Source organism: Heloderma suspectum, chromosome 12 (assembly GCF_057233095.1).
Source record: "Heloderma suspectum isolate Gila_16-S chromosome 12, 16-S_ref, whole genome shotgun sequence".
Lineage (NCBI taxonomy): Eukaryota > Metazoa > Chordata > Lepidosauria > Squamata > Helodermatidae > Heloderma > Heloderma suspectum.
The window spans coordinates 33,863,102-33,884,277 of NC_139469.1; positions in this window are offsets into that span (position 1 = coordinate 33,863,102).

Genomic DNA, 21,176 nt, shown 5'->3' on the forward strand with positions numbered 1-21,176 from the left:
CTAATATGGATCAGGACCCTAGAGTGGGAGGTAGCAGACTTCAACCCTTTGCACTACAATTTACTTTACAATAGGGTGCCATTTTGGCAATGTAAACTGGAGTTGTGGAGAGCCTGATCCAAGTTGGGATCACAGCATGGGTGGGAAAGGGTTAAAGTCCCCTGCCCCCAAGCTGGGATCCCAATCCATATAGTAATGTGTAGTCTGACCTTGTGAGGTCACATTCTGTAACTAAAGAAATAGTCTGGCAAGGCATTTCAGGACCTTGGACAGATCTCTGCTGGCTGGAACTCTTTCAGGAAGAGCAGCTATCTCAGCAACATGCAGAGGCCACTTGAAGCCTTAGGAAGGCTGGCAGATCTGGACCAGCTGTTAACTCCACCCCCTCTGAGAAGCTGTCTGCTTCTCAAAGGGCCATTGTCTGATTCTGCAAGCGCTGCCTCCTAAGATGTGGAGGTGCTGAGGACTGCATCAAAGGACTGTAACTTGAGCCCAGTATTCATGTCCTGCACTCTGGGATGATCGAGGAGAGATCCTGGCCTTCCTCTCTGTGACAACCTTTCAAATACTTGAAGAGCGCTATCATAACTCCCCTCAGTCGTCTCTTCTGAAGGCTAAACATGCCAACAGTTCAACTCTGTCTCCTCCTGCCAGAATCCCAAGAAAAATGGCCTCTCTGAAGCTGCTCTTTTCATGTCAAGGGACATGCCTTGAAATGCAAATAGCACCTTTGGAAAGTCTAGTTTTGTCTGCATCAGTGCGGGGGGAGAGAGTAAGCCTCCTGTTCCCCATCCCTCATGGTCCTGAGGTGGCTCAGCTTCCCTCTGGCTGCTGTGAATGTTACGAAAATTGCATTCAGTTTGGTTCTCAGTGGAGGTGCAGAGGCTGAGTCCCTGCACAACATCCCTCTGGTCACCAGTTCACGGTCCATGGCAGGCGAAAGTCCTGGCACGGCACAGACTTATGGTGGAGCTCTGGCTGATGTCGGAGGCAGCTAGCCTGACCTTCCATGTCATCACTGCTCAAGGAGGTGGATTTTTTGAGATCCATGAGTTCAGGTTTGGAAGCATGGGATGAATCATGGCATCTGATAGAGCATTCATCGAAAAACTGCACCAAAGCAGACAAGACAATCAGAAGGGCGATGTAGCTCTTCATTGTTCACATGAAGCGTTCGCCTTGGTCATCAGGGCCACTGCTGCTGTTATAGCTCAAGTATCAGTAATGTGGGCATAAGCCCTGCTTCCTGAAGTTCCAGCAGGGACTGAACACCTTGGGGAGGTGTTTAATAACCTTGCCTAGGCAGTGGACTTTATGGCAGACTCTTCCTTGGACTGCCTGCAGTACTTGACTAGGGTTTCTGGCCCTAGCCCATCATAATGTAGCCAGTCATAATCTATGGCTTCGACAGTGGGAATTTGATCTCCAGTCCAGGTTTAACTTGGTTGTCAAGTCTTTTAACTAGGTAAATTTGCAGGGGGCAGGGAAATCCCAAAATGCGGTGTTGGTCAAGATGGAGAAGAAAACTCTTCCATTGGCTCCAAAGAAGAGTAACAGTAAACAAAAGAAACTCAGTCCTTTTGTTCCAGATGTTTCATGCTCCATACCAACCTCCCAAGCAGTTGAAACATTACTGGTCTGGTCGATAGCCTTTCACGTTTGGGTTCCATGGAGTGTGCCCAGTCCAATGATGGAGGGGAAGTAGCAGAGCAAGTCCTTATCCACCTGATTCCTGCATTGAGCAGGGGTTGGATTCGATGGTCTTATAGGCCCCTTCCAACCCTACTATTCTATGATTTTGTGATTTGGATACGAGGAGTCTGGTAAAACCACGTGCTTTAGCCTGGAAGGTCCCAGAGTAGCAGATGATGCATTACTGGATGAAGCCTCCTCCCCCGCTGATCCAGAGGTAGGACCGAGGTTGGAGAACATCACAGGTGCGAATGTGTGTAAATAGGGTGTGAGTTGTGGATGGTGTGTGTGTGAATGAGGTATGTGAGAGAGTGAATGGGGTGTGGATGGATGTTTAAATGGTGTCTCTCTTGTGTGTGTAAATGTGGGTGGCACATGCCATCAGTGACTCCACCCACTACTGGCATGCCACCCCCAACGTCCTGGCAAAGGGCTGATATGGTCCTCAGGCCAAAAACAGTTCCCCACCCCTGCTTTAGACTGTTCCACAGCCAGGCTGGGTTGCAGTGGGTCAGGAATGTTCTGTATAGAACTGCTTAATACTCTCTTTGATTTTTTCTACAACCTAGTAATTTATGAGTAGGCTAGAAGGTAAGTGCCATACATCACATGCGGAATTCAGTTTTTAAGGTTAGTGTCTCTGTGTGTGATCTGATACTACTATCTGTGTGTGATCTGATACTACTATCTAGTATCAGATCCAATACTAGAATCTCACCTATTTCTGATTCAGTCACTTTTGTAATGGGGAGTGTAACATTAAGATATTATCAATCCTTGAATAAGTATCATGATGAGAGGAGTAAAAAACAAAAACTGGTTTACTTGGGTTGAGGTCTCACCACAGATTAAGGGATGCATCTTCTTTTGTTATTGTGTTTAAAAGCACTGGGTATTTTTAATTCCTGTAACTCTTATCTATTTTCTAATCCATGACATCATTCAAATAGTTCTCCATTTTTGAAGTGCTCCAGTGTTTCAGACAGTAACAAACTGCTGTTGTCCAAGATTCTGAAGTTGGTCGCTTGTTCCCAGTGTGTTATTTGTGCAAAATGTCGAGCTCCATCAGTAAACTGAATGAGGACCTAGTGCTTAAATGTTCTTGGACCTCAAAATAAACTTAGGGATATTCATATTTATCTCTGGGTTTGGGAGATGTTCCCCCTTGAAGATAAACAACAATTCTCCCCAGTCAAAGCAGTCATTTTTATGCAAAACACATTCATGCATGATGCCCTCAGATGACAATGGCAAATAAGGAATAGGTCCTCTGTCCCCTGAATTAAGCCGTAGGCCACCCCAAATCATCCCGGAGAATGTCCTCTATGAGATGGCACTGAGACTTGTCTGACCCAAACCTTTTTGTGTGTGCTGGGCATTGTCAAGCATGGTGCCCCGTGCAATAATTGTCAAAATACAGTACACAGAAAATAATAAGGAACTGGTGCTGTGCACCCCAAATTAAGCCTTGGGCCACCCCACATCATACCCTCACACATCTATAATGGTAGGTGAAGGGTGCCTGCTGCCCCATGCATACACGCTTCAGTGTTCTTGCTTCTGCCCCAGCTTAAAAGGGCCAACAGAATGTAATATTTTTACCTACTTTCCACCAGAATAAACATTCTTTCCTGGGTTATCATTCATCTCAATACATTTGGTCTCTTGTTTTCCTTTCTCTAATGAATGGAAAAAGTGAAGAGCACCCTTGTCATGGCATGAGCATAGCCATAGTCATCCTCTGTTGTTTAATCACACATGAATTAATATAACAGCAGCAAATGTCTTCCGCGCACTTGGCAAGAATTAGCTAATTAGACTGGTATCATCAGGCATCAAAGCCCTGCAAAAAAAGTCCAATAGACAGTGAAATGTTTCATGATGTGAGCGCTCTTCCTGGGCATTTTCTTCTGTGCCAACTGAATGTGTGCTAGAGAAAGTTACAATTTAATTTTAGGGTTGATTTTCTTTTGGATGATTAATAGTCTATTCCCACTTCCAAGCCTTTAGGGGCTGGAACCAGGGTCGTGCTGGGAAACAACAACATGAAACTCACAATTTGATTTGAGCCGAGGGGGAGGCCAAAGTGTGCCTCCATCTTTGACTTGATGGCTGATGTTAATGTCCTTAGAAATACTGAAGCAGCACTGTTTGGACTGCCTGATCTCAAAATAGATGTCATATAATGAAGCTGGAAGCAGTACACTAAGCAGCGACTGAAATGATCACGGGGTGGAGCACCTCCCCTAGGAGGAAAGGCTAAAATTTAGGGCTTTTCAATTTAGAAAGAACAGAATTAAGGATGGGCAATCACTTGGGAGGGGTCTACGAAATTATGGTAGGGAGAAGAAAATGTTCTTGGCTGGGGGATGCTGGGAGTTGGAGTCCAACAATCTGGATGGCCCCAGGTGGGGGAAGGCTGACGTAGGAACTCCCAAGGAAGTCCCTTGGCAATACATTCACTACATAGAAAAGAAGTATCCCATGCAGTGTGCAAACGAACATGCCACAGGTTCTGGTGACAGCCACTAGCTTCAAAGGCTTTTTAAAACGGACTCGAGAAATTCTTGGAAGAGGAGGAGAGATCTATCAACAGCTATTAGCCATGATGGTTAAATGGAGCCTCCATCTTCAGAAGCAATAGTCCTCTGAGTAGGGAAAAACAGGGGGGGGCGGGGTGTCATCCCCGGCTTCATGCCTTACTTGTGAGCTTTCAGAGAAATTGATCTGGCTGTTGTTGGAAATCGGAGTGCTGGAGAGAACAGACCTGTGTCTGGATCTGGCAATTGTTCAAATTGTGGCAATTTGAAGGTTCTTTAGCCACGATTGGTCCTGTAGCTGACAGAACAGAAAGTTTGCATGCAGACCCTGAGGTTCTTTCCCTGACCTCTCCAGTTACAGGATCTGGGCTGGCAGGGCTGGGAAAGGTCTGTGCCTTGATGCTAAACAGTAGCCAGGACCAGGCTAGGTGGAGTGTGTAAGGCAGCTTCGGGTGTCCGTCTCAGTGCTGGTACTCGGCTACAGAGATGGAGAAGCTGTGTGTTTGTGCCTGGAGTTAAACAGAGAGCCACATTACTACCTGAGCAACCTGAGTCAGGCCAAAGTATTGGGGGGGATGCCCCTCAAAGAGGTGACCCCAGGATCCCTTCTTGCCATCCAAGAGTTGTGACATCCAAGAGTTGCAACTCCTGCAATGTTGCAAGGGGTTTTAGTTACCTATTTAATGCATTTCTTCGCTGCCTTTCAAGACCGGTCCTCCCAGGGCCGCAATGTCAACTTCATCTGAGGCTTCATCTGGGGATAATTTTGCCTTCAGTCACTGCAGTGTATTTGTGTCTTCCATTTCCTCCAGGGCAGGAGCAAAACCGGGCTTGCACTGACTCCCTCTCTCAGTCACTCACACGTGCACGCACACACTGGATACATCTGGGCTGAGGCGCTGGGTGCTTTTCTTAACAGGCACCCACTGGTTTTATTTCCCACCCGCTGCTTGCTGGGCAGTAACAAAGTCGGCCAGCGGTCAGTGCAAATGTCCTCTTTCCGCCCGGCTCTCTGGGGGGCTCATAAAGGTGGGCTGAGTGCTCCAGGCGGATGGCTCGAGCCTTTTTGGGAGCGCAGGCTGGCGGCTCCGTTGTCAGCAGCTCTGTTAATCTGCTCTGGGTTTCAGTCAGAACCAGCCAGAACTCTAATGACAGCCAATTTGGGGGACTGGGCTCAGCACTGTGGAGAGCTCCTTTAGAGCTCTGATGGAAACCTAGAGTGGATTCACGGCCTCGTGGACATCGGAGCCACCAGCCGCCCCTGCTTTTGGGGGTCGCCACCTTGCTTCCCCCCCAGCAGGTCTCCTCAGTCCCGTTTTCTAAGCCCCGCTTCTCCCCATGGCCCCCACCAGGCTCACCAGCGCTCGCCGCTGCCCGAGCTCCGAGCCAGCCGCCTCAGCGCGGCGCGCTGCACAGACGGGGCGGGGCGGCGATCTCGGAAGACGCGGCCCGTGGCCAGGGCGCCGGGGCCCCCGAGCCGCTGCGCGCTCAGGCTGCGCCGGGGCGAGCTGAGGGCGGGCAGGAGTCGCGCGGCCCAGCCGTTCCGGGCGGCGCGGCGGGGATGCGGCGCGGGGGCGGCAGCCGCGCCCGGCGCGCGGAGTGCCGCGGGGGCCGCCCCGGCGGGGGAGGGCGGAGCCGCGCGGAGGGGCGAGGGGCCGCTCCTCCCCGCCTGCGCTTATATGCACGTCGGGGGCGCCGGGGAGGGAGAGCGGCGCCTCCTCGCCCGCCCGCGCCGCTCCTGCCCGTCGCTGGGAGCCAGGGAGGCGCCTGCCCCGCGGGCCGTGCGGGCCTGAGCGCGCCCGGGGCGACGCGGGCCGCCCCGCCGCTGCTGCGCGGCGGGAGGGATGCTCCGGCGGCCGCTGCCCCGAGGGCCCTGCGGGGGCCTGGCCCTGCTGGGCGTGCTGTGGCTGCTGGCGCCGGCCGGGGCCTGGTACAAGCACGTGGCCAGCCCGCGGTACCACACGGTGGGCCGGGCGTCGGGGCTGCTGATGGGCGTCCGGCGCTCGCCTTACCTGTGGCGCCGGCAGGCGGACGAGGCGGCGCCGGCCCGCGGGCTCCGGCTGCTGCTGCGCGAGGGCGCGCGGGGCGCCCCGGAGCAGGCGCAGCCGCCCGGCCCCGCCGCCCGGGGCGCGGCTGGCGAGGGAGCGGCCCTCGGGCCCGCCGGCAGGAGCGCCGGGCCGCGCCGGGGCCCCGCCGGGGCAGCCCTGTGCGCCCCCGCCTGCCCGCAGGCGCCCTGGCGAGGACGCCCCGCCGCCGGCTCGCCGGCCGAGCTGCTCCTGCGGAGGGCGGCGACGCGGAAGAAAGCGCCGCCGGGCGCCGCGCCGCGGACCAGGTAAGCGGCGGCGGGCCCGAGTCCCGCGCCCTGCCGGCCGAGCGGCGTCCGCGGAGAGGCCCCGCGCCCGTGAGGACCAGCTCCCCCGCCAGCCGCTCGCGTCTGCCGCCCGTCGACCCGGGGCGGGCGCGGCAGCGTCGGATGGGCCCCGGCGCGCGCCTGCGGGCGGGCGCGGCCCCTCTTTGCCCGCGGGGAGCAGAGCGCGGGCGGTGTGGCGGGCCGGGGGCGGGGGCGGGGGGCTCGCGGGGCGTGTGCCCTTAGGCGGCCCCTCGCGTCGCCCGGCGCGCCGGCTGGGGACGATGGGCTCGCAGCCCGACACCCCGGGAGCGCCCAGCCGGCGTAGCAGCCGCACGGCCTGGCCGGGGCGAGGGTCTCGCCCGGGCGCGCCGGCGGGGGCGGGGACGGGGGCGGGGCGGGGCGGGGCGGGCCGCGCGGCAGCCGCACTTTAGCCCCTGCTGCCCTGGAAGGGGCATCTGCATCTAGGGCGGCAGGAGGCGGCGGCCGTTGTTGGTAATTCTCATAGATCGAGGCGCTTTGGAGCTTCGCTGCTGCAGGCAAAGCGGAAACAGCAGAATCCGGAGTATCTAGAAGACAGCGTGCGAGACTGAGCAAAGCGTCTTTCTTGCTTGCTTTCCACATGCATTTCGTAGGAGGCATGGGGTTGGATCCAGACTTTGTCATGCATAGAGTAGACCCATTGAAGTCAATGGGACTTAGGTTAGTCATGAGAAAAACAAAGTCCCGTTGATTTCAGTGATCTACTCCGACTAAATCTGGATCCAGCCCATGGGATCCAGCTTCATGCATACACACGCCTTGCTTGATTGCGTGCTTATGTGACGCTGGTTGAGTTGCAACAGACAACTGTTGGGCCGTTGACAAGCATCTCACTGCAGTGTTTTACCTGGTTACAGTCATACAAGAACATCATCACTTGATGATGCGCTTGTCAGATGACGACCCAGCCTGTAGGTCCTGGCTGTTGTGTCATTGCCGGGTAAGAGAAATGCATGTCTGCAGCTGGGGCGGGGAAACTCTTTCAGTCTGAGGGCCAAATTCAATTTTGGAGAAGCTCTTGGGGGCCAGTGGTGGGTGGGGCCAAAGGCTGTGGGGGCGGGACAGAAGACAAAAGGGGTGGGGTCAAAAATACAAAAAAATGCAGCGTGTTGTAATGTAAAGCTCTTCCTGTCAGTAATTCAGCCTTCGGAGAGACATCCCGGCCTGTTAGAACAGGAAACAACAGCAGAAAACTGGGAAACCATGACAGGATTGATTGTTGGGAGAAAGGGGGTGGGGCCAGGAGAAAAGGGCCTGGGCATGTGGGGAACCCTGAAGGGCCAGACTGGGGCCCAGGAGAATCAGATTTGGCCCCCAGGCCTGATGTTCCCCAACCCTGGTCTAAAGTATGCCTGTGGGCCATAGTAGATGACCTGGTTCACATGTGATGACGGCCCTGGGTGAAACAGCCCATGGGCTGTCGAGCAGGAGCAGGAGAGAGCAGGCTGCAGTGCACCCATCACTTTCGCTTTTACTCAGCAACCCATGAGCGGCTCTTTTGTAAATTGCTGAGCATGATGTCCTAACCTGGGCTGCTTGTGGGTTTGTGGTTGGGTTAGCTGCTGGGTTGTTCAGCCCCTAAACAACCCGGCAGTCCAGGTTCGGACACCATGCACAACAAGTCATGAAGGAGGCACTTGTGAGTTGCTGAGTAAAAGTGGAAGGGCCGAGCATGCTCCAGGCACCGCATCTGTTCTTTCCCACTCATCCCTGACAGCCCATGGGTTGTTTAACCCATGGGTTGTCGTTACATGTGAACTGGCCCAGAGGTGCAAGAGACATGAGGTTGCTGCCAGAAATGACAGCCTTGTGTTGAGCTCCCCCTTTGCAACATGTAGCCCGATGTCCTGACATCACTGCAATGTGTGTTCCCTCCTCCCGTTCCACATCATTGGCTGCTGCTGACAGAGATCGGGAAACTCACAGCACAATGTAATCAGCTTATGAAGTAAGTTATGTAGGGGGAACGGAGAACCTGATACAAGGCTGCCATTTTAGTCAGTAGCCCTGTGTTTCTTATAATGTTTAGGTGTGCCCTGGAAAAAAGTAGAAAATGGCCTGTTTTTACCGATGTAGGAAATGGGGGACAATCAAGAAGAAGGGAGTTGTGTTAGTGAGTGCATGTGACAGAAAGCCAAGAAAAGCCACCCAGGCACTCTTTTTCCTCCTTTAGCATTTTTGAGATCTGATCTCTTGATGCGATGAGAGATGTCCTGCCAAAGGAGTTGTCTGAAGAATGCCACTGGACTGACATGGAAACTGATTCCAATACCAGAAGAATTTCAGAGCAGCTTTTTCAACTTGGAACCATGCATATTCAACCGCAAAAGAAGGAAACCAGCTGCGAGGTTCCTCATATCACAAGTGTATGGATTCTCCATAGGATGGCTGCACTCTTCTGATCCATAGGATCATGGCCACAGGCTCTTTGAGTTCCTGTTTTCAACAGTTGGGACATGGGTGGGAAGTTCCTCCAGTTTTCTAACCAATGTTGTGCTTACATCTTGGGGAGGGGAACAAAGAAAGAGATATATTATGTTCACTATCATTTTCAGATCCCTACAATGGCTTCTTTGCAATATAATGTGTACTGTTTTTTCCCCTCTGGGATGCTGTACTAATTAAAAACAAAATCTAATCAAGTGTATTATACGCTTTCTTGTGTTAACAAGACATTAAACAAATTTTGGAGAAGGCTGGGACCTCCACTCCCGCTACTGGCAAACTTGGGTAGCGAGTGCCGACAGGACTGGAGCCAAAGAGGGAGGCAGCAGCTCAGGTGGGACCCAAGCATTGCAGAAGTGCAACAAATCTTTTTTTAAAAACTAAGAGGGCAAAACAACCTAACACAGACTGGACCTGGTCATTACCCACAGAATGTGGAGTGCCAGTTGGGAGGGGAGGAGTAGACCAGGTAAGTGGGTGACACTGAGAACGGACTGCAGGGTTCCAAGGAGCTGGTGGAACCTTGAATAGGAACCCCGATGTGAGGAGGTAGGATAGGCTGCAACATTTGTTGCTGTTAGCCATGATAGCTAAAGGGCAACTCCATGTACAGGGGCTGGGGAAAACCATCAACCAACAGAAGAAGGTGTCCTTCATCTCCAGCAGAAACAGGATGCTGGACTAAACAGACCTTCATCTCATCCAGAAAGGCAATCCTTACATTCACATTAAAGGGGTGCAAGAGTGCCCCTTCAGTTAAGGTGGGTCGCCAAAAACAGGTTCCGCCATTATGCGCCTCAAAATTCTACTGGTTATAAAAATGACCCTGTAGAGCTAATAACATAAAACTAGGCAAGCATAATCTACCTGATGAGATGTACAACCTTGCAAAATTTCAAACCAATCCGATACAAGTTGCCACAGATACAGCAAGTTAACAAATGCTGAAAATGGACACATTTGTACTTTTTACTCAAGGTGTGGCACAACATACACATATTTCAAATTCTTGGGGAAACTACTGATGTACCATCAAGGAAGTGTGCCTTTCATTGCTTTGGTGAAAGAGCGGGGTAGTTTTGAAGGCTGAGGGAATCACTCTTACTAATTGACAGGTCACTGATGAAGGGAAGGAAGAAAAAGGAGACAGCTCTGCTGGAATCCTGTGCAGGCTGACTATGAAGTAAGCTATTTTGAACACACGGGAACATAGCTATTCCTTTGTACACGCCTACTCAGTTAATGACCTATTTGTGTTTTGCTTTTAGTTTGTGTGAATGGTTTTTTCCACCCCAAAACACTGTAATCATAAATTCCCATTTTAAAAACCAAGGAAATTCAGTGATTGAAAAACCTGCTGATTTAAGACCAGAGTTAAGTCTGTCTCATATTGGCTCCAGCTCCACAGAGCCTGGTAATTGGAAGCTTCGGCTGATGCCTTAGCAGATGCGCCCGGGGATCAGTCATGATGTGCAACGTCACACATTGTGCTTGCTTGCAAGCAACAAACAGACCTGGGTCAACCCTCAGGAGGATTCCTCTAGCAATACAGTAACGTTCAGATGGTTTATAAAGCTATTCAGGCTGGGGCAACGTGGGACATCTTTGCTGGTCCCAGGCGCTCCATCCTCCCCATCTGGATTTGGGCATGAAACACCCAGGAAAAGTGTAGGTGCCTGGAGGTTGAGCTGTAAGCAAGCTCAGTTTGTGTCATTGCACAACATCATCACTGATCGCAGGGCACATCTGTTAAGGCATCGGCCTCAGTTTCCAGTGTCCTGGCTTTGTAGAGCTTGAGCCAACATGAAGTAGCCATAACTCTGGTCTCAAAACTGGCAGGTTTTTTGGTAACTGAATATTCTCTTAATCCGTTGAAGTTTCCACCCAAATAGTGGAAAGCCCATGACAAATGCAGGCCCCATCCATCTCAGCAGCTTACTCCACGGGCGGAGAACCTCTTTCAGCCCAAGGCCCAAATTCAACTTCAGAAAAGCCCCCTGGGGCCACGCTCCATTGGTGGGTGGGGCTGAAGGCAAAAGGGCGTGGCTAAAGGGAAATGGAGAATGGTCAAAATATCAGAAAGGCCAGCATATTTTTAGCTCAATGCTCTTCCTGCCTGGGTGTCAGGAGCGCCCTGGCGGCCTCTTTCAGTAGACTCCAATAGCCAACTCAAGACGCAGAGGGAAGGTTTCTTTTCAAGGCTTTAATTCTTTTACAACTTATTGACTCTTTTAGATGCTAATTGCCAGCAACTAAGCAAGGAACAGCAGAGTGGCCTATGCGCAGAGGAAGGCAGTTGATCCCCGTTTGAAGGAGAGTCACTTGAAGACCCTGAACTTATGGGCTAGGGAGAGATCCTCCCTCTTTCCCTTGAGTCCACGGGAGGCGGCCGTTGCTTGCGGGCGCTACGCCTCCTTTCCGCGCCCTCCTTTTGGCATCGAGCGTCCAGCAAGCCCCCCTCCCGCACTTGCTCTCTGCCAGGGTCGCTGTCTATCTCAGGGATGCTAGCAGGAGGAATCTCTGCCAGCTGCTGTGCCTGTGAGGGATGAGCGCTCCTCTCCCACAGATTGCTGATCCTCCTCAGAATCAGAGCTGCTCTGGGGTTCTATCGGCTCAGTTTCCACCCTGACACTGGGTCTCAGCCTTTGGAGAGGCAACTCGGCCTTTTAGAATGGGGGGAAAGCTACCCAAAAGCCAGGAAACCACGAAATGATCAGTGGCAGGGCATCTGGGGAACCCTGGAGGACCAGATTAGGGCCCAAGGAGGGCTGGATTTGGCCCCTGGGCCTGAGGTTCCTCACCCGGTCTACTCTAAGTATGACTAAGCCTGAATCCAGCCCATTGTTATTTCTTTTTAATTTCCAAACCTGGATTTATTGAGGAAATCAGAGTTTCTTAAGGAATTTTCAAGCATCTGTGAAGTACAACAGATTAGATCTGCAGGCGGATGTCAGAGGTCCGCTTCCTCTCAAACCTGCAGTTGGCTAATTTGGATCCTCATTTTTTACAAAAGCCTCACCCAAAGAAGTGGTATTTAGAGCTCCATAAACACCTTTTCTGTTAAAAACAGAAGCATTGGCGTTGTACAGGCAGGCTCCAAAGAGCTACTTTCGGCGTGCTGCCCAGGCCAGCCAGATTTCTGATCTCATTCCCTTTGAGCAGGAGGTGCCTTCCCCACCGCCTCGCCCCCGGCTGTATGGCAAAGGGCTTTTGAAGCTCCCTCCAGTTCGAAGGCCTTGTGGCTGCCCCCTCACTGGAGTCAGGGCGGTGCAGAGGCTGCGGTTTGAGAAACACACATCCAGATCTCCCTTGAGTCCATGGAACTGGCGCTGTGAATCCTGGCTAAAGCGTTATGTCCCTACTTATCTGTCATTTCAGAGGGCTTTTGTTCTTCATCCTTATTGAAGTCCAGGAGCTGTTGCCATTGGGGGGTTGACCTGGGTGTACATTGCAAAAATGAACTGATTGATGGGGACTGGTGTAGTGTAGCAGCTGAGAGACGAGGCTGCGACCCTATACTACACACTTACTTGGGAGTAAGTCCCATTGAACTCAATAGGACGTATGTTTGAGGAGATATGTATGGGGTTGCACTGTGAATGATGAACCAGGATGTTCCTGGCTCAAATCAAAATGTGGCTTGGGCAAGCCATTACACCTCAACCGAATCTGCAATACAGAGCTGCAATAACATTTATTTATGACATTTATATCCTGGCTTTCTTCCAAGGAGCGAACATGATCCTCCATTTTATCCACACAACAACCCTGTGAGGTAGGTTAGACTGAGAGTCAGTGACTTGCCCAAAGTCACCCAGAGAGCTTAATGACTGAGTTGGGATTAGAACCCAGGTCTCCCCAGGCCTAGTCCAACACTCTAGCCCAAGGGTAGCCAACACTGGACAATTTGAGAAACTGTGGTTGACACCACCACAACATGGCTGCCATGGGAAGTGTGGCTAATCACAAAGGACAAGTAACCTACCCCAAAGAATGAGTACAAGGCAGAGGTGAGAGTCTGAGCCCCCAAACACTATACAACTCATCTGAAACCACACTTTTCAGTGACAACCAAAACTTGAAGGCAAACTCACCTCCCCCTCCTTCTGCCAGCCAACTCATTCCCCCCATCTCTTTTTCTCTCACACTCTCACAGGAGTCCCTTTTTCTTTTCCCCTCTTTTTTTTTCTTGGTGGTTGGGCACACTGCAGAATAAATCACTGGCCTGCAGCCGCCCATGTCTTCATTTCCTGAGGATTTCTCTGAGCCCCACACCTGACCCAGAGGCTCTCCTGGGAGGGGAGGGTGGCAGCACGTTGCGTTGATCCCAGCTGCTGGTAAGAAAATGTGTCAATTCAAAAAAAAATAAGTGGGAGGGGTAGGGCTCCTCCATGGGTGCCAAGGAAAGTGGGGCGCACGGGGGCGCCATGTTGCCTGCCCCTACTCTAACCAGTACACCACACTGGCTGACAGTGTATTACTGAGCTACCTTACAGGGTTGTTGTAATGACTACTGAGATGATGTTTCAGGGGTGCTTCGAATGCTTGAAAAGCTCAATATCTACCTCTAAATAGTATTATTCAAATAGTACTAGCAACATATGCGGCAATTTACAGAATCAGAAACTAAAAACAGATAGATCACAGGAGCTTATCAATATTTATTAAAATGTTTATACAGCACCTTTCAGTTTCCTGGTGGAATCCCCAAGTTAGCTCACAAAGTTCATAAAATCAATAACGAAGATGATAGATAGATGATTGATAGATGGATGGATGGATGGATAGATGGATAGATGGATAGATAGATAGATGATAGATAGATAGATACCTCAGAAGCAGAAGAAACACTAAAACAAAATGAACAACAGGATGGCATCCTGAGAATAAATTATATTACTGAAAGGAGCTCCTAAACAAAAATGTCTTTAAGTGTTGCCTCAGGCTGCAATCCTATCACTTACCTGGGAGTAAGCCCCATTGAAATCAATGGGACTTAACTTCTGGGCGAACATGTAGCGAGGATGGCACTGTAAAATATCAAGCAAAGAGCTCAACAGAAGGTCTTGCAGGAAAGCAGTGCAGAGCTTGGGCGCCGCTACGAAGAGCGCTCTCTCCGCCTTGCCCGCCAGCCACAGAGTACTGCCTGCTGCAGCCGGAGGTGGTTCTGGAGATATCTAGCTCCCAAGCCTTTTAGAACAGGGGTGGGCCACTTGTGGCCCCACTGGCCTCGCAGGCCATCCCCAAAGCCCCCGCTGCCCCTGGATTTGCTGTTTTGGTGGTGGCCGGGGCAGCAGCAGAACAGTTGGCAGGTTGCTGCCGAATTTCAGTGGCAAACCGCGATGGTGGCCTAGAAAGGCCAAGAGGCCTGCGCCTCGTTTGAAAGCTACATTCAGCCTTTTTAGGCCACCATTTTAGGCCACAGTTTGCCACCAAAATTTGGCAGGACAGCAAGCTGCCAAAGCTGCCCACCCCTGGTTTAAAGCCTCCAAGGTTCAGCAGTCACCAGCAGCAGCCATTCCAGCAGGCTCTACGGAGGGAGATGAGTGGGACAGCAGGGCCATTCCACCAGCCCCGTTGAAATAATTATCCCCCCCGCCGCCGCACCCTTCCCTCCCCATTCTGTTTCTTTGTGTGTTGTGCCTTTTCAGTTTGTTAGCAGCAAACTCCGGGCAGCAATGGTCTTGTTTGACTGATATGTAAGCCTCCCTAAGAGACTTTTTGGCTGAGGAATGGCATAAAACTACTTCAAATAGATAAATGAAGGTTAAGACCAGTGCTTTGAACTGGACTTTGAAATGAACTGGAAGCCAGTATAAATGAGCAATAAAGGTGCTACATGGTCCACAGACCCAGCTCCTGGCTACAGCACAGTTGCTGCATTTTGTACTGACTGAAGTGTCCAGATGGGTCTTCCAAGGCAGCTCCCTGTAGCACACACTACAGTAATCTAACCTGGAGGTAGCCAAAGGGTGTGTAACTGGTCAGATCGACCTTCTGCGAGAAAGATTGCGGCACACCAGCAAAAGCCCTCCCAGAGACATCCAGATTCTACGTTAGAAACGAGAGAAACTTGCCAGTGAGAGGAACATCTGGCAAGAGATGTTTCCTGTGCTGTTTCTCCCTGGATGGCACCTCAGCTGCAAGAGAAAATGTTGCCTTGCTACCTTCTGAGAACTGGACCTGGACCAGCCTCTGTGAGAGGCTCTCTCTCACACACATGCACACAGCCCTGCACAAATGGCTAGACGCAAGACTTATAATGGCCCACAGGGGCAAGCCTCAGCTGCGGAGCACTACGCTCTCAGGCGCCAAGAGGTTTGGACGGCTGGATCGAGGAAGGCTGCAGGCACAGCTCCTCGGAAGAGCAGCGGATGCCTGTGGGACAGGCACGCGTTTCAAAAAGCAAGCATTGCCATGTGCTGGGCCGGGGCTGGGGAGGCAGATACGTGGTGCCAGCTCAGCTCTCAGTGGCACCCACCCAGCCAGGCTGTTTGGGGAGGCACAGCCCCTGCCTCAAGAAAACGGGCTTGCCAAGGTGAGGGAGTAGCTTTCGCCCTGTCACTTCAGTGGTGTCCCTGAGTACTTATCATGACAGCCTCCTATGTGAGTGAATGGCTGCAACTCACTCTTATGAGAGGAAATCAAATAGGACAATGGTGAATTGTTTTATGCTACGGGGTTCATCACATGGGGACAGAAATCCGCATCAGTACTGGGGCTTTCTCCATCCAGTTTCATCGCAGGGTTAGACCGGGCTGTTGACACAGTTGTTTCTGTCTCGTTATACTCCATTCCTTGCCTTTTCACAGGATGGCTACTTTCCCATGAAAGCCCTTCCATGCACGGGAGGCATCGCAAAATTTCCTCCCTGGTTCCTGCCTCTTTCCCTCCTGGAGTGCCAGCTTGCGGCCATTCTGTGTTGCAACCAGAGCAAAAGTCGGTGCGTTGCATTTAGTCATGGCATGGCAGCAGGCTGGCAGGTCAGTACACTGACACGCCCACCCACCCGATGTCGCTGCTGTCGTCATCATGGCCGTGCCCCCAACAGCCCCCAACAAAATGGGATTTTCATGCCACAGAAGTACACGGGCAGGCCATGGCACTCCTGTTGCACGGGCTGAAAAAAAATACTGCATTTTTTCCATTTGTGGATAACACAGAATAGGCAGGGGGAAATGGCAGGACAATTACTGGAGGACGATGACATCGTATAATGGACCCGCAAACTTCTGTGAGTGGCCAATGGTGAATGTGAGATAAATTGCAGGTGTAGAGATGCCCTATGTCAGACCATTGGTCTGTCTAGTCCAGCTGTTAGGTGCCAGAGGCTTTGATCCAGCAACTCTGGCAATGGGGGCTCAGCACTGTCTGGAATTTGGGGGTTCAGTGGCACCAATATGCTGATAACACCCAACACTATAGTCCTGTTCAGGTGTTCGGCTGAACGCATGAAGGCTTAAAGTCAGTAGAGGGTCATGGCTGTGCGCACCGGTTCCGCCCCCTACATCTCCGGGTGCACCAGCCCTGCCCCCCTCAGTTCAGACCTTGCCATGTTGAACCAGCAAGGTCTGAGAGGGAGTTCTACTTGCCTGAACGTGAAGAGAACTCTGTGTGCAGTCGTGGACCCGGCCTTGTCGGGGTTTCTGATCACAGAACCTCAGTAAGCTTGTTCAGTTGGTGTTCCTGGCTCAAATCAAGTGTGCAAAGGTCTACCCAGAAGCCAGGGGTGCAGAGATGCTGGGGGCGGAGCTTATGTGTGCGCCCATGTCCCACTTTAGCCCTACGTGCAAGCAGACAAATGCCTGCACAGGGCTCATCTCTCCTTTCCATCTAAACCCAAGGAAGCTGTGCTAATTCTAAATTAGTATCTGATGTCAGTAGTGGACCGGATGAGGGCAAACCAATTGAAGCTTAATCAGGACAAGACAGAGGTGCTCCTGGTTAGTTGAAAGGCAGCTCAGGGAATAGGGATTCAACCCATAGTGGATGGGGTTACACTTCCCCTGGAGACTCAGGCTCTCAGCTTGGGTCTCCTGGACTCGGCCCTGAATCTGGATGCCCAGGTTTCGGCAGTGGCCAGGAGTGTGGGTGTGTGTTTGCGCAGCTGAGGCTAGTACGCCAACTGCTGTCGGATCTGGCCATCGTCACACATGCCTTAGTTACATCCTGTTTGGCCTGCTCTAACGTGCTCTACATGGGGCTGCTTTTGAAAACTGTTCGGAAACTTCAGCTGGTCCAGAATGCTGCAGCCAAGCTGTGGACTGGGGCTGGTTACAGGGAGCACGTGACTCCCTCCCTTGTTACAACAGCTTCACTGGCTACCAGCCTGTTTCCGGGCGGAATTCAAAGTGCTGGTTATGACCTATGAAGCCCTATAGAGCTTGGGACCAGGCAACCTGAAAGACCGCCTTCTCCCATGCGAGCCTGCCTGGGTTCTTAAGATCTTTGGGTGAGGCCCTTTTCTGGGTAGCACCCCAACAGAGGCACATTTAGTGGGGACATGAGAGAGGGCCTTCTCAGTGGCCGCTCCCAGGTTCTGGAACTCCTTGCAGAGGGAGGCTGAGCTGGCTCCCTTTCTGCTTTCAGTCTGCCTGTAGGCAAAGACGTTTTTATCCAGGAAGGCCTTTGGCTCTGTCTGTCTGTCTGTCTGTCTGTCTATCTGTCTATCTATCTATCTATCTATCTATCTATCTATCTATCTATCTATCTATCTTTCATTTCTATACTGCCCAATAGCTGAAGCTGTCTGGGCAGTTCACAAAAATTAAAACCAAAGAGCGCACAATAAAACAATACAAAATATATAAAACATCAAAGCCACAGTAAACACTTGAGCTGGTCTGTTGCTGAAGCCGGCTTTATTGGGCGGGGCGCTCCTTTTCTTTCTTTCCTTGTGTTTTTTAATTGTGTTTTTAATCTATTTGTTTTTATGATCGTTTTAACTAAGTTTTATTACTGCTAGACCCCTTGAGTGTCATTTTGGGGGGGTGGAAAGCGGAGGTATAAATCAAGTGAATGGATCAAATAAAGGCATCGGAGCCGAGACAGCTTCCATCCGAATCGCGGCTGCTCGGCAGCACCATCACCACTGCAGCCAGAAGCAACACCAGAGCTGTGCCAGGTCAGGGCCCCGAGGAGCCCTTGGGCGTCTCTCTGAGCCTGTGCAGCTCTTGCTCCCGGGCTGGTCACTCTGCCTGAGGAGGGGCTACACAGACTTCTCTTGCCTTGCCATGTTGCACTGGAACTGGGCCACCAGCCCCATCATCTGGCACTGGCCCTTTGGACCCGTGCCTATCTGCCCCAGTGCCTGGCCACTGGCCTGTTTGGACCATGCTGTGGGCCTCTGGCTGGGCTGGACCTGACACCAGGGTTGTCACCTCTGCCTAGCATCGGTTCTCTGGGTCTTTTTTCAGCCAGACTGGTCTAATTGCAAATTCAGGGGACTGAATCTGTGCAAAGCATATGTTGCTCTACCACTGAGCTATATGGACCCACCGTAACGGAGGGAGCGTGTTGCCCTGAGAAGAAAAATGCTCCTTCCAACCGCTGTGTGGCCCACAGAACTCCATCTGCTGGATGGGTCTATGGGAGATCAAGATTTAGTGTAGAGTTCATTCCCCTTGCCTGTCAATGTGAGCTGAAATTCCTCCCCCTTTCCTGCCCTCTCCTCCCACCCTATTTAATCTGCAAAGCTTCTGGCTCCCATAATGAATGACACTTGACAGGTAGGCTAGATGGCTCCCACTTTAAACCAATCCATTAGACCCTTGGCATCAGCCATTCACCCCTGTTTATGTGGCCAACTTGCCTCTCAACAACATGCGCAAAGCTGTCCCGCCTTATCGGAAGCAGGAGATAAAAACAGTGTTCCTCGGAATGGAGGTCATTGGCTGGGCAGAAAAGGCCATGCCAAAGAGGCAGATGAAAACTGATAGGAGGCGCGTAATTGCCGCATTAAGGTTCTCATCCCTGGTGCGTGTGAGTAGAAGGGGGCTCTTGTCTGTGTCAATTACAGGGAGAGAAACTCCAGACCATTTAAGTTGAAGGGTCTCTTAGTCACCCAAAGGCACTCAAAGCACCATCACTGCTCGGTTATCATCTCTTGCTCAGGGCTGTAACTAGTCCACCCTGTACCTTTCTCACCACCGGGAACTGGCACCAGGGAAAAATAAGAACGGCTGTGGATTTTTAAAGTTGGTAGTGGAGTGGGGGGAAATGCAGGTGAGCACACCTTTTTCCCCTTCACGGATCACTGCCTTGTTGTGGCGAAGGGGCTTGCATAACTCAGTGAAGCCATAAGCTATGCCGTGCAGGGCCACCCAAGATGGACAGGTCATGGCAAAGAGTTCTGACAAAATGTGGTCCACTGGAGAAGGAAATGGCAACCCACTCCAGTATTCTTGCCAAGAAAACCCCATGGAACGTATCACAAGGCTAGAAGAGATGATGCCGGAAGGTCGGAAGGTGTCCAATATACTACTAGGGAAGAGCAGAGGGAATTTCCAAGTAGCGCCAGAAAGAGTGAAGTGGCTGGGCCAAAGTCGAAAGGACACTCAACTGTGGATGTGTCTGGTGGTGAAAAGAAAGTCCGATGCTGTAAAGAACAATATTGTTTAGGAGCCTGGAATGTAAGATCAATGAATCAAGGTAAGCTGGAGGTGGTCAAACATGAGATGGCAAGATTGAACATCGATATCTTGGGAATCAGCGAACTAAAATGGACAGGCATGGGCGAATTTAATTCAGGTGACCATCATATCTACTACTGTGGGCAAGAATCCCTTAGAAGAAATGGAGTAGCACTCATAGTCAACAAAAGGGTGGGAAAAGCAGTACTGGGGTACAATCTCAAAAACGATAGAATGATCTCAGTATGAACCCAAGGCAAACCATTCAACATCACAGTAATTCAAGTCTATGCCCCAACCACTGATGCCGAAGAAGCTGAGGTTGAGGACAGATTGATTATGTCCTTTGCAGCCAAAGATGGAGAAGCTCTATACAGTCAGTAAAAACAAGACCTGTAAGTAAGAACAAGATTCGTACGAATCCCCTAGACTGCAAGGAGGTCAAATCAGTCAATCCTAAAGGAAATCAACCCTGAGTGCTCATTGGAAGGACAGATACTAAAGGTAACGCTCAAATATTTTGGCCACATAATGCGAAGAGAAAACTCTATGGAAAAGACCCTGATGCTGGGAAAGACTGAAGGCAAAATGAGAAGGGGACGGCAGAGGATGAGATGGCTACATAGCATCACTGATGCAATGAATATGGACTTGAGCACGCTCCGGGAGAGAGGGCAGGACAGGAAGGCCTGGCGTGCTGTGGTCCATGGAGTCACGAAGAGTCGGACACGACTGAATGACTGAACAACAACAACACCTTTTTCAGAGGAAAGGCTCTGATGTCCTCAGCTCCAGAGTGCAGGGAAGTTGACATCCTTCTGCAAGTGAATGGGGGGATAATGAGGCCTGCTGTTTTTACTATTATTTGTGACAGATTAGCATGGAGGAAGTCAGAGAATGAGGAGGCTCAATATACATCTTTCATTTCTTTGGTGGAGTTCCTACTTCACTCATGCTGTTGAAATAGTAACATTTCTTTGCAAGATGTTTTGCAATTTTAATAAAAAGCAAAAGCCTACATTTCGGTTGGCTGAAGATCTTAGGTTAATGCTCAAAGTCATAGAATCATAGAATCATAGAATAGTAGAGTTGGAAGGGGCCTCTAAGACCATCAAGTTCAACCCCCTGCTCAATGCAGGAATCCAAGTCAAAGCATCCCTGACAAGTGGCTGTCCAGCCCTGTCTTGAATGCCTCCAGTGTGGGAGAGCCCACTTCCTCCGTAGGGAACTGGTTCCATTGCCGTATTGCTCTAACAGGAAGTTTTTCCTGATGTTCAGCTGGAATCTGGCTTCCTGTAACTTGAGCCCATTATTACGTGTCCTGCATTCTGGGATGATTGAGAAGAGATCCTGGCCTTCCTCTCTGTGACACCTTTCAAGTATTTGAACAGCGCTATCGTATCTCCCCTCAGTCTTCTCTTCTCAAAGCTAAACTGGCCCAGTTCTTTCAGTCTCTCCTCACAGGGCTTTGTTTCCACA